Below are 12,994 nucleotides of genomic sequence, written 5' to 3' on the forward strand. Positions count from 1 at the left end.
ACTTTTTTAGATTCCACATACTAGCAATATCTTATGATATTTGTCTTTCTTGCAAGAGGGTCGGTCATCTTGAGGCTGGTAGCAGGCTTCAGGTGATTCTCACCTCATCCAGTATGTTTGCAAAGATGAACTGAGATTAAGACAGGCATCAAGGTAGGCGTTTATATATACTTGTCAGATGAGTGAATCAATCAGTCAGGATAGCACTGAGGGAGAAGGGAATGGAAGCATTCCATTCAGTTCAGTTCAATTCAGTAGCTCAGTCGTGTCTGACTCTGTGACTCCATGGACTGCAGCACGCCAGGCTTCCCTGTCCATCACCAACTCCTGGAGCTTGCTCAAACTCATGTCCATTGAGTCAGTGGTGCCATCCATCCTCTGTTGTCCTCTTCTCCTCCTGCCCTCAATCTTTCCCAGCATCAGGGGCTTTTTCAAATGAGTCAGCTCTTCGCATCAGGTGGCCAAAGTATTGGAATTTCAGTTTCAGCATCAGTCCTTCCAATGAATATTCAGGACTGATTTCCTTTGGGATGGACTGGTTTGATCTCCTTGCAGTCCAAAGGGACTCTCAAGCGTCTTCTCCAACACCACAGTTCAAAAACATCAATTCTTCGGCGCTCAGCTTTCCTTATAGTCTAACTCTCACATCCATACATGACTACTGAAAAAACCATAGCTTTGACTAGATGGACCTTTGTTGGCAAAGTAGTTTCTCTGCTTTTTAATATGCTTTAGCATTCCATTGGAAGAAGTTTATCTGGAATAGGGCATAGATTTGCTTGGGCTTCCCAGGTGGCTCACGTGGTAAAGAATCTGCCTGCAATGCAGGAGACGCAGGTTCAACCCCTGGGTCGGGAAGATCCCCTGGAGAAGGAAGTAGCAACCCATTCCAGTAGTCTTGCCTGGGAAATCCCACAGACAGAGGAGCCTGGCGGACTATAGTCCATGGGGTCGCAAAAGTGCTGGACATGACTTAGGGACTAAAGGACAAATAACAAGTAGATTTGCTTAGCAGTGATGCCTGGGAAGAAGTTTTATGGAGAGGTTCAGCCAGAGGTGAACTTCAGGCCTGGAAATATGAAGGTTAAGACTAGCTTACATAGCACTCTTTATATATAGAACAAAATGGGGTGATTACTGGTAGGCTGCCTAGTATGATAATTCTTACAGCTACAGGAGCTTTAACTTCAAGACAATGGGACTCTCCTTCTCCCCACTTTAAGGACCAGAATATTGATTAGTATTTGCCTTGGCTGAGTCTTAGAGAAATCCAAACTAACAGTGTCTAAACTGCATGTAAGTTTATTTTTCACTTACATAAAAGAAATCTGTCGGTAGGCAATTCAGGGCAGGCTTAGAGGTTCCATGGTGTTATGGATGAGAGTCCTTCACCTCAAGATTATGTATGGCTGCGTGAACTCGGCTATTTCAACAGCATTCCAGCCAGCAGGGAAAAGAAAGAGCCAAAAAAAAAAAAAGGTAAGGGGGGGGATCACCTACTGTCTTAGTCCATCTGGACTGCTATTACAAAATACCACAGACTGGGTCATTTATAAACAACAAAACTATATTTCTCATAATTTTGGAGGCTGCATGTCTGAGATCGTGGTACCAGCATGGCTCCTTTCCAATGAGGGCCTCTTCCCAGTTCATAGCAATGCTTTCTAGCTGTGTCCTCACGAGGTGGATTGGGGCAAAGAATCTCTCTGGAGCTCTATAATAAGGGCACCGACCCCATCCATGAGGGCTCCACCACGATGATTTTAGTGTCTCCCAACTGCTCTCTCTTCTAATACCATCACCTTTGCATGTTTGGATTTCAATATGAATTTTAGGGGGATACGAACATTCAGGCCATAGTACCCTCCCCACTGACCATGAATGATACTTCTCAGAGGTTGAACTTGACACTTCTGTTGCCATTCCATTGACCAAAATTTAGATACTTGGTCACATCTAAGTGCAACAGAGACTGGGAAACATAGCTTTTGTTCAGAATATCTAAAAACCAGCATTGTTTTCACTTGTTTTAAGAGAGAGGGGGAAACAGGTATTAGAGAATATTAGTCTCTGTCACCTTGAGAGATTATAAACTTATTACAGTTATGCAATGAACTACTTTGGTTCTTATCTCTTAAAACATCTGCAGGAAAAAAAAAATCTGCAGGGCCCATAGCAAATTATTTTTAGTATTCCAAACAAATAAACAAATCTATATCTTGTGGAAGTGACTTTGATTTTTGAAAGCAGGCCAGAATCACTCGGGAAAACTATGATGAGTAAGATGTGTGATAAAGCTGAGAATTATCATTTCATAAGAATGAGATATGGGCTTTACTCCTGGATATTATAGGCTCTACTGGGCATTAGGACCATTCTGACGGAAGTAACTCTAAGGACTTCCCTGGTGGTCCAGTGGTTAAGAATCTGCCTTCTATATAGGAGACGTGGGTTCAACACCTGGTCGGGGACTAAGATCCTCGGTGCCTTGGGGCAACTGAGTCAGTGAGCTGCAGCTAGAGAGAAAGCCCACCACCACGATGAAGATGCCACATGCCACAAGGAAAGATCCTGAGTGCTGCAACTAAGACCTGAAGCAGCCAAAAATAAATTAATTAATACATAAAAAAGAAAAGAAGCTCTAGAACTTGGATAAGATACATAATGCAATTACCTAAAGGCATTGAAGAAACAGAAATAGTTAGACTGTGGCGCTACATGTTGCTTGGAGAAGAGGAGATGAGGAGTCAGACAAGTGGTCTCTGTGCCACGGCTTTTTTTTTCTTTGGCCGCACCTGCACCTCAAGGCATGTAGGATCTTAGTTTCCTGACCAGGGATTGAACCCACACCCCCTGCGCTGGAAGCCTGGAGACTTACCCGCTGGACCACCAGGGAAGTCCCTGCCACCAACGCTTTTAGCACAGGGCTAAGTGTAGTCCGCACAGTGGCTTGTGTGATAAAGAGGCATACATGAGAAACTCTCAAGTCCTGCCTGCTCTTATAAGGGGTGAAAGAAGTGAAGTCAGGAAATGATGAATGCTGAAAAAGTGGGGGAACCCAGAAAGGAAAGAGTCAAAGAGGAGATCCCCAAACCAAATCACGGACTGACCCTTGAAATACATGTGTGCAGAAAACACTCAGAGCAGCTCCGCTACACAGAAGGTCTGCACTCAGACTGGAGCTGCCACCCAAGAAGCAGGGGATGAAGTTCAAGCCTAGTGAGAAAATGATCTGCTGAAATGAAAGAAAAACAACTCTCACCAGTGAAAAGTAATGGAGCCCAAAATCGCCACAACTTAGTATTGATGATGTCCATGATACAGTCCAAAATTAGATATCTAACATATGAAGAACTATTGGGCTTCCCTGGTGGCTCAGATGGTAAAGGATCCGCCTGTGATGCAGGAGACCTGGGTTCGATCCCTGGGTTAGGAAGATCCCTTGGAGAAAAGAATGGTTACCCACTCCAGTATTCTTGCCTGGAGAATTCCATGGACAGAGGAGCCTGGTGGGCTACAGTCCGTGTGATCGCAGAGTCGGACACGACTGAGTGACTAACACTTTCAGTTTCACTTTTCATGAAGAGCTATCAAGCCACAAGAAAGACACGGAGAAATCTTTAATGCACATCTTAAGTGAAAGAAGTCAGTCTTCAAAGGCTACATATTGTGTGATTCTAACTATATGACGTTCTGCAACAGGCAAAACTATGGAGACAATAAAACATAGTATCACTGGTTGCCAGGGGAGAGGGAAGGGGAAGGATGAACAGGCAGAGAACAGAGGATGTTTAGGGCAGTGAACCTCTTCCGTATGACACAGCAATGGTGGAGACATGTCATTATATATTTGCCAAAACTTGTAGGATACATACCAAGAGTGAACCCTGATGTCAACTATCAACTTTGGGTGACAGTGACATGTCAGTGCAGGTTCCTTGGTTGTGACATATGTATCACTCTGGAGGGACAGGGTTGGTAGTGGGGAGGCTGTGTGAGTTTGAAGGCAGGGGCTATATATAAACTCTCTGTGCTTTCTGCTCCTTTTAACTCTGCACCTAAAACTACTCTGAAAAATAAAGTCCAGCTTAAAAAAATAGTTTAAATGCAAAGATAGAAATAGATGAAAACTAGTTAGTTCAGTCACTCAGTCGTGTCCAACTCTTTGCAACCCCATGGACTGCAGCACGCCAGGCCTCCCTGTCCATCACCAACTCCTGGAGTTTACTCAAACTCATGTCCATTAAGTCGGTGATGCCATCCAACCATCTCATCCTCTGCCGTCCTCTTTTCCTTCTGCCTTCAATCTTTCCCAGCATCAGGGTCTTTTCCAGTGAGTCAGCTCTTCACTTCAGGTGGCCAAAGTATTGGAGTTTCAGCTTCAACAACAGTCCTTCCAATGAATATTCAGGACTGATCTCCTTTAGGATGAAGTGGTTGGATCTCCTTGCATTCCAAGGGACTCTCAAGAGTCTTCTCCAACACCACAATTCAAAAGCATCAATTCTTTGGCGCTCAGCTTTCTTTATAGTCCAACTCTCATATCCATACATGACTACTGGAAAAACCATAGCCTTGACTAGACAGATCTTTGTTGGCAAAGTCATGTCTCTGATTTTTAATATGCTGTCTCGGTTGGTCATAACTTTTCTTCCAAGGAGTAAGCATCTTTTTATTTCCTGGCTGCAGTCACCATCTGCAGTGATTTTGGAGCCCAAGAAAATAAAGTCTGCCACTGTTTCTACTGTTTCTCCATCTACTTGCCATGAAGTGATGGGACCGGATGCCATGATCTTAGTTTTCTGAATGTTGAGCTTTAAGCCAACTTTTTCACTCTCCTCTTTCAGATGGATAGTAAAAGATATATCAGTATTAAGCACAGAAGGCTAGAGAGGCTATATTAGTATCAAACAAAAGAGATTTCCAAAAATAATTTATTACTAAAGATAACAGAATGATGAGTGTTAGTTACTCAAGACGCCATAAAGATCACAGATTTGTCTATGCTCAATAACAGCTTCACCATACATGCAGCAAAAATGGACATAATTAAAGGTAGAAATAGACCATCATAACTGGAGATTTTAATGTCTCTTAGAAATTGAATAAACAAACAAAAGTGAGCAAAGAAAGAAAATCTTAACAACCGTATCAGCCACCAGGACCTAACTGGTATTTAGAGAAACACTTCACCCAACAACCGCAAAGTATAGATACAAGTGGACACAATGGGTTTTTCAGGATAGATTATATTCTGGACCATAAACAAGTCTCCGTAAATTTTGAAGATTTGTCTTCTGACCACAGCAAAATTAAATTATAAACTAAGAACAATAAGAGAATGAGGAAAATCCCAAGTATTTGGAAATGAAACAACACCCTTTTAATATTGACTGGTGTGAAGACGAAATCACAAGAGACAGAAAATATTTTGTACTGAAGGATTACAAAAACACATTTCAAAATTTGTGGGATGTAGCTAACAGCACTTAAAGAGAAATAATTTATAGCTTTGAATGCCTTTAAGAGGAAAAAAGAAGGGTCTCAAATCACTGATTGAAGTTTCCACCTTTAAAACTAGAAAAAGAGCAAAGCAAATTAAACCCAAAGCAATCAGAAGGAAGGAAATTATAAAGATAAGACAGAAATCAATGAAATAGAGAACAGAAAAAAGAAAACCAGTAAAACCAAAGGCCAGTCATTTGAAAAAGTTAATAGGATTGGTAAATTTCAAGCCTGGCTGACAAACAAGAAGAAAAGAAAGTGCCAATATCAGTAATGAAAGAAGATGTTGCTACAGATCCCTCAGACATTAAAACAGGTCCAAACAACAATCCATTGTCAGCAGTATGAACAACTCTATGCCTTTAAATGTGACCCTAAGGACTTCCCCAGCAGTCCAGTGGTTAAGAATCTGCTTATCAATACAGACAGCCTATAGAAAAACCTAAGGGGATGTGGATTCAATCCCAGGTTGTGGAACTAAAATCCCACATGGCAACTAAGCCTACACATCACGATTACAGAGTCCATGCGCTCTGGAGCCTGTGTGCCACAACTAGAGAGCCCGCACCTGAAGAGCCCTCATGCTGCGAGGAAAATCCCTCATGTAGCAACTAGGGCCTGATGCAACCAATCAACCAGTATTAAGAAAAGGAAGATAAGAAAGGTTATTGCTTAACAAACAAATGACCACTTAGGTGAAATGGACACTTTCTGGGGAAGATGTAAATTATGAAGCTGACCCAAGAAGACACAGGATGTTTGAACACCCTCTATCAATTACAAAATTTGGAGTTGAAAAGCCTTCTGACAAAGAAAACTCCAGGCTTAGATGGTTTCACTGGTGAATCCTATCAAACATTTAAAGAAGAAATAATGTTAATACCATTCCTTAAAACTCTTAAAAAATAAAGGGGGAGGAAACACTTTCCAACTCATTTTATGATCCCAGTATTATCTTGATTCCAAAGCCAGATGAAGACATCTTAAGAAAGAATCTACAGAACCAATATCCCTCATGAATATAGATACAAAATTCCTCAACAAAATATGAGCCATCCAAATATTAGCAGCATATAAGAAAACTATACACCATGATCAAGTGGCTATACAAGACTGATCTAACAGCCAAAAAAATCTATGTAATTCAACAAATTAATAGAATATGGGGGAAAACAATATGATCATTTTAATAAATGTAGAAATAGCATTTGTCAAAATACAACATCCTTTTATTATAGAAATGTTTTAGTAAATTATAAATTAAAAAAAAATCTTCTCAACTGCATCTGCAAAATCTGACAGCTAATATACTACAATGTGAAGGATTTTATGCTTTCTACCTAAGAAAAGGAACAAGGCAAGGATTACTAGTTTTATTTAACAATGTATAGAAGTGCCTAGTCAATGCAGCAAAGCAAGGGGAAAAAAGCATACAGATTATAAAGTAAGAAGTAAAACTATCTTTATTTGCAAATGATATTGTATAGAAAAACCCAAGGAACCCACAAAAAAGCTATTAGAAGTAATAAGTGAGTTTAGCAGGGCTGCAGGATACAATACACAAATGTCGACTATATTTCTATTTACTAGCAACAATGTGAAGTCAAGTGGGCCTTAGAAAGCATCACTATGAACAAAGCTAGTGGAGGTGATGGAATTCCAGTTGAGCTATTCCAAATCCTAAAAGATGATGCTGTGAAAGTGCTGCAGTCAATATGCCAGCAAATTTGGAAAACTCAGCAGTGGCCACAGGACTGGAAAAGGTCAGTTTTCATTCCAATCCCAAAGAAAGGCAATGCCAAAGAATGCTCAAACTACCGCACAATTGCACTCATCTCACACACTAGTAAAGAAATGCTCAAAATTCTCCAAGCCAGGCTTCAGCAATATGTGAACAGTGAACTTCCTGATGTTCAAGCTGGTTTTAGAAAAGGCAGAGGAATCCAGAGATCAAATTGCCAGCATCTGCCGGATCATCGAAAAAGCAAGAGAGTTCCAGCAAAACATCTATTTCTGCTTTACTGACTATGCCAAAGCCTTTGACTGTGTGGATCACAAGAAACTGTGGACAATTCTGAAAGAGATGGGAATACCAGAACACCTGATCTGCCTCTTGAGAAATTTGTATGCAGGTCAGGAAGCAACAGTTAGGACTGGACATGGAACAACAGACTGGTTTCAAATAGGAAAAGGAGTTCGTCAAGGCTGTATATTGTCACCCTGTTTATTTAACTTATATGCAGAGCACATCATGAGAAATGCTGGACTGGAAGAAACACAAGCTGGAATCAAGATTGCTGGGAGAAATATCAATAACCTCAGATATGCAGATGACACCACCCTTATGGCAGAAAGTGAAGAGGAACTAAAAGGCCTCTTGATGAAAGTGAAAGAGGAGAGTGAAAAAGTTGGCTTAAAGCTCAACATTCAGAAAACGAAGATCATGGCATCCGGTCCCATCACTTCTAGATGGGGAAACAGTGGAAACAGTGTCAGACTTTATTTTTTGGGGCTCCAAAATCACTGCAGATGGTGACTGCAGCCATGAGATTAAAAGACGCTTACTCCTTGGAAGGAAAGTTATGACCAACCTAGATAGCATATTCAAAAGCAGAGACATTGCTTTGCCAACAAAGGTTCGTCTAGTCAAGGCTATGGTTTTTCCTGTGGTCATGTATGGATGTGAGAGTTGGACTGTGAAGAAGGCTGAGTGCCGAAGAATTGATGCTTTTGAACTGTGGTGTTGGAGAAGACTCTTGAGAGTCCCTTGCACTGCAAGGAGATCCAACCAGTCCATTCTGAAGGAGATCAGCCCTGGGATTTCTTTGGAAGGAATGATGCTAAAGCTGAAACTCCAGTACTTTGGCCACCTCATGCGAAGAGTTGACTCATTGGAAAGGACTCTGATGCTGGGAGGGATTGGGGGCAGGAGGAGAAGGGGACGACAGAGGATGAGATGGCTGGATGGCATCACTGACTCGATGGACGTGAGTCTGAGTGAACTCCGGGAGTTGGTGATGGACAGGGAGGCCCGCAAAGAGTCGGACATGACTGAGCGACTGATCTGATCTGATCTGAACATTTAGAATGGAGAAGGCAATGGCACCCCACTCCAGTACTCTTGCCTGGAAAATCCCATGGACGGAGGAGCCTGATAGGCTGCAGTCCATGGGGTCGCTAAGAGTCAGACATGACTGAGCGACTTCACTTTCACTTTTCACTTTCATGCATTGGAGAAGGAAATGGCAACCCACTCCAGTGTTCTTGCCTGGAGAATCCCAGGGACGGGGGAGCCTGGTGGGTTGCCATCTATGGGGTCGCACAGAGTCGGACATGACTGAAGCGACTTAGCAGCAGCAGCAGCAACATTTAGAAAGTAAAATTATAAAACAATTCCATTTACAGTAGTATAAATACACTTAGGAATAAAGTTAGCAAGAGATATGTAAGATCTGTTGGCTGAAAACTAAAAAGCTATGGGAAATTCAAGAAAATCTACATGAATAGAGAGCTGTATCATGTCTACGGATCGGAAGTCTCAAAACTGTTAAACTGGGAATCTCCATTTGAATTAGTCATTAGAATCAATATAATCCCTGTAGAAATCCAAACAGGTTTTTAAAAAAGAAATTTATAATTTTATTTTAAAATTTATTTTATTTAAATAATTTTATTAATAAATAAAATTATTTAAATAAAATTTAGTTTAAAATGTATACAGTAAGACAAAGGATCTAGAGTAGTCAAACTATTTTGAAAATTGAGAACAGTGTTGGAGCGTTACCTGGTTTCAAGAACAGTGTGTGACTCTTAAGCAGTAAATCCAGTTTTATCCTGTGGCTATAAATTGGCATTTAATTTCCAAAACAGGAAGGATGGTACAGCTCTAAGATAAGCATGTAGCTTCCCAACTTGTCTACTTTGAAGGGGCGGGGGGGAAATACATGTGAAACATAAGCTTTGTAATCAAGACAGAACTGGGTTTAAATACCACTTACCTCTCTACTTGTCAGTTTCTTCAGCTTAAAGTGGGGCACACAGTGTAAAAATTAAGGAAATACAGCATAGAAGCTAAGCTCTGTGTGATAGCTCTGGACCTAGCCTACCTGGGTTAGAACCTGGGCTCTGCTATTATTTATTCATTTACTTATTGCTGTGCTGGATTTTCATTGCTGTGAGGCGGCTTTCTCTAGTTGTGGTGCGAGGCCTTCTCATTTGTGATGGCTTCTCTTGTCGCAGAGCAAAGGCTCTGGGGTGTGTGGGCTTCAGTCTTTGCAGCACGCGGACTCAGCAGTCGTGGCTCACAGGCTTAGTTGCTTCGTGGGATGTGAGATCGTCCCAGACCAGGGATCATACTTATGTCCCTTGCATTGGAAGGTAGATAGTCCTGCTATTTCTTACTGAGTGAACTTAGGTGTGTTTAATCTTTCTGTGCTTCACTTTACTCTTTGTAAATTGAGGATACTGAAAGTACCTTCCCAAAATGCCGTGATGTACTGAATGAGTTAATAAATTAATGCACTGAGAACAGTATCTGGCACATAAAGTGTTCAACAGATATTACCTACTGTGATCCTTCCCCAGCACTCTGAGAACTAACTGTGGTTACTTTTGTCAACCACCGAGCACAGAGTACTCCGGTACCCATTGAGCATTAGCGCCCATCCCTCTTCTGAGCAAAAGTAACCTTCTGGGGGTAGGATTTGACACTGAAGGATGTCTTTTGCCATCTCGGGGGAAATCTTGAATTTCGGTTTGTTAAATTTTCTTTTTTCACTCTTTTTTCAATGTTTAAAAAATACCTTACTAACAGAATTACAAAGCACAAAGGGAAACCCTAACACTGGGTATCAGATACTACCCCTCCTGGGGACATCAGGCCTTTTCTCTGAAAAGCCCTCATTCCATTTATTTCCCTCCAAACAGTAATTGCTTTCCCTAACAGACTCACAGACTTAGAGAATAAACTTATGGTTGCCTGGGAGAATGAGGGGGCGGGGAGGGGTAGTTATGGAGTTTGGAATTGACATGTACACATGACTATATTTAAAATGGATACCCAACAAGGACCTACTGTATAGCACAGGGAACTCTGCTCAGTGTGATGAGGCAGCCTGGATGGGAGGGGAGGTTGGGGGGGGGCGGGGAATGGATACATGGATACATATGGCTGAGCTCCTTTGCTGTGCACCTGAAACTCTCACAACATTGTTAATTGGCTATATTCCAATAAAGAATAAAAAGTTAAAAAAAAAATTCCCTTCACTGACTTCACTGATGACCCCTGTCTCTGTATCAGCCAGGGCAGCAAGAGCAGTAAACACAAGCGTCTCAGTAGAGATGCCCTTTGCGCCCCTGCGGGACTACCTTTCACATTCTGTGCAGACTCCTTTTCCCCTTCATTCTCTCTGTTTCTCTGCACCTCAGTAGGATATAGGCTTCATTTCTTTTCCTTTCAACCATTTTAGTGCTGCTGCTGCTGCTGCTGCTGCTAAGTCGCTTCAGTCGTGTCCAACTCTGTGCGACCCCATAGACAGCAGCCCACCAGGCTTCCCCGTCCTTGGGATTCTCCAGGCAAGAACACTGGAGAGGGCTGCCATTTCCTTCTCCAATGCATGAAACTGAAAAGTGAAAGTGAAGTCGCTCAGTCGTGTCCGACTCCTAGCGACCCCATAGACTGTAGCCTACCAGGCTCCTCTGTCCCTGGGATTTTCCAGGCAAGAGTACTATCCTCTGCTTTTCTGCAGAAACAGTAAGAAAGCTCCTCCTAACAGCCCCTCTTGTCTACTGGAGGTGCAGGGAGGGGGATAAAACTTTCCCATCCCCCTTTTCCTTCTGCCGTGGCTTCCCCTCCCATTTCCCCCTTGGAATGACCCACCTTTCTCCCTGGGGGAGCTGAACAGTTCCTCGGTAAGGGGCCACAGCTCTGACAGGGTTGTTTGCCTTCTCAATGACACTTCAATCACATTGCCTTAGTATTCCAGACAGAATGTGGGGAGAATTCGAACTTCTAAAAAAAATCATCTGCCAAGAGTCAACTTTTTTCAGCTCTATGAAATCCTCCCCACAAAACCTCATTCCCCTGTCTCACTTTGCTGGTGTACTAATTAATGTTTCTTTTCCCAGCCCCAAATATTCTGCTTGTTTATGTCTATCTATAACCCAGCAGCATCCTGAACGCTGGGGACTCTCTGGCTATAGGAGGGTAAAGATAATGCATAAACAGGAAGTCAACATTTGACATAAAAAAAAAGAGTCATTGTAAATATAGTAGGAGTTTCCCATCCTTTGTGGAAACATGAAAATGTAGCTGCATACATCTTTCCTGCCTGTAGTTTTCACTCAAGGAGGAAGTTAACATTCAGTACCAGTCTGTGTGCTTAACCACAGTTTCATTCATTCATTTGGCAAATATTTATTGTACATAAGCCAGGATACAGGCGTTGTGCCAGGCAGTAAGCTTGGGTACAGAGATAAGAAAGTATTCTTGCCCTTAAAGAACTGAAAGACAAATAAATGAAGAGATAGTTGCAAAATAAGATCGGTAGGTGCTATGCTGGAGGAATTAACAAGTGGTATGGGAGCAGGGTGATAACATATGTAGGATGGATGCATTTATCAGCAATGATGGGTATCTACTAGGTATGTGCCCGGCAGAATTGGGAGGACAATGAAAACGAAATAAACTCCCCGTCGTGGAGTTTACCTTCTAGTGAAGGAAACAGGCAATAATAAAAAGCTGTAAGATCAGAATGCAGGATAGTGGTGTAGAAGGCAATCTGGGTTGGGTCTGGAAGGATAAACAGGTGTTAGGAAAAGAGGGCATTCCATATTTTAAACTAAAAGAAACCCTGGGATGGAGGAGAGCGAACTGGGAGGTGGGAACGGATGAAGAGCCTGAAATATTTTGAAAGGAAGTTATAAGGAGTATGGTGTGTTAGTCTCTCAGTCGAATCCGACTTTTTGTGACCCTAAGGACTGTAACCGACCAGGCTCCTCTGTCCATGGAGTTCTCCAGGCAAGAATACTGGAGTGGGTTGCCATTCCCTCCTCCAGGGAGTCTTCCCAACCCAGTTCAATCCTGGATCTCCTGCATTGCACGCAGATTCTTTAACCATCTGAACCACCAGGGAAGCCCTGTAAGGACTGTGAGTAGGTACATCACAGGGCTGATGGGAGGGACAGGATCTTATTTCCAACACAAGAGTTCGGAAGAGAATTCATTCATTGGTTGTCAGAACCGGAAGGGACATTAAGAGGTCAAGAATGATCATAGCCCTCTTATTTTACAAATTAAAAGAAAGCAAGACTCGGGGAGGGCGCAGGAACTTGTCTCGAGTTTGGGGGGGCACGAACAGGTCCCCTCCGTTTTCTACACGACTCTGCGCAGCCCTCTGTGCCGGACAAGCGGCTGGGGGAGGCCGCCTGGCGGGGAAGGCGGCCCGGGTCTGGGGTGCCGGCGCACACCGCCCCCTCCCGGGGCTTCTCC

At 42.6% G+C, this 12,994-nt stretch overlaps 1 protein-coding gene across 3 annotated transcripts in view; it reads left to right on the forward strand.

Moving 5' to 3' along the window:
• Positions 1-12,994, forward strand: part of TACC1 (transforming acidic coiled-coil containing protein 1) — a 130,517-nt gene that overhangs the window by 16,917 nt on the left and 100,606 nt on the right. The window lies entirely within an intron of this gene.

The sequence above is a fragment of the Bos taurus genome, chromosome 27, assembly GCF_002263795.3.
Source record: "Bos taurus isolate L1 Dominette 01449 registration number 42190680 breed Hereford chromosome 27, ARS-UCD2.0, whole genome shotgun sequence".
Taxonomy (NCBI): Eukaryota; Metazoa; Chordata; class Mammalia; order Artiodactyla; family Bovidae; genus Bos; species Bos taurus.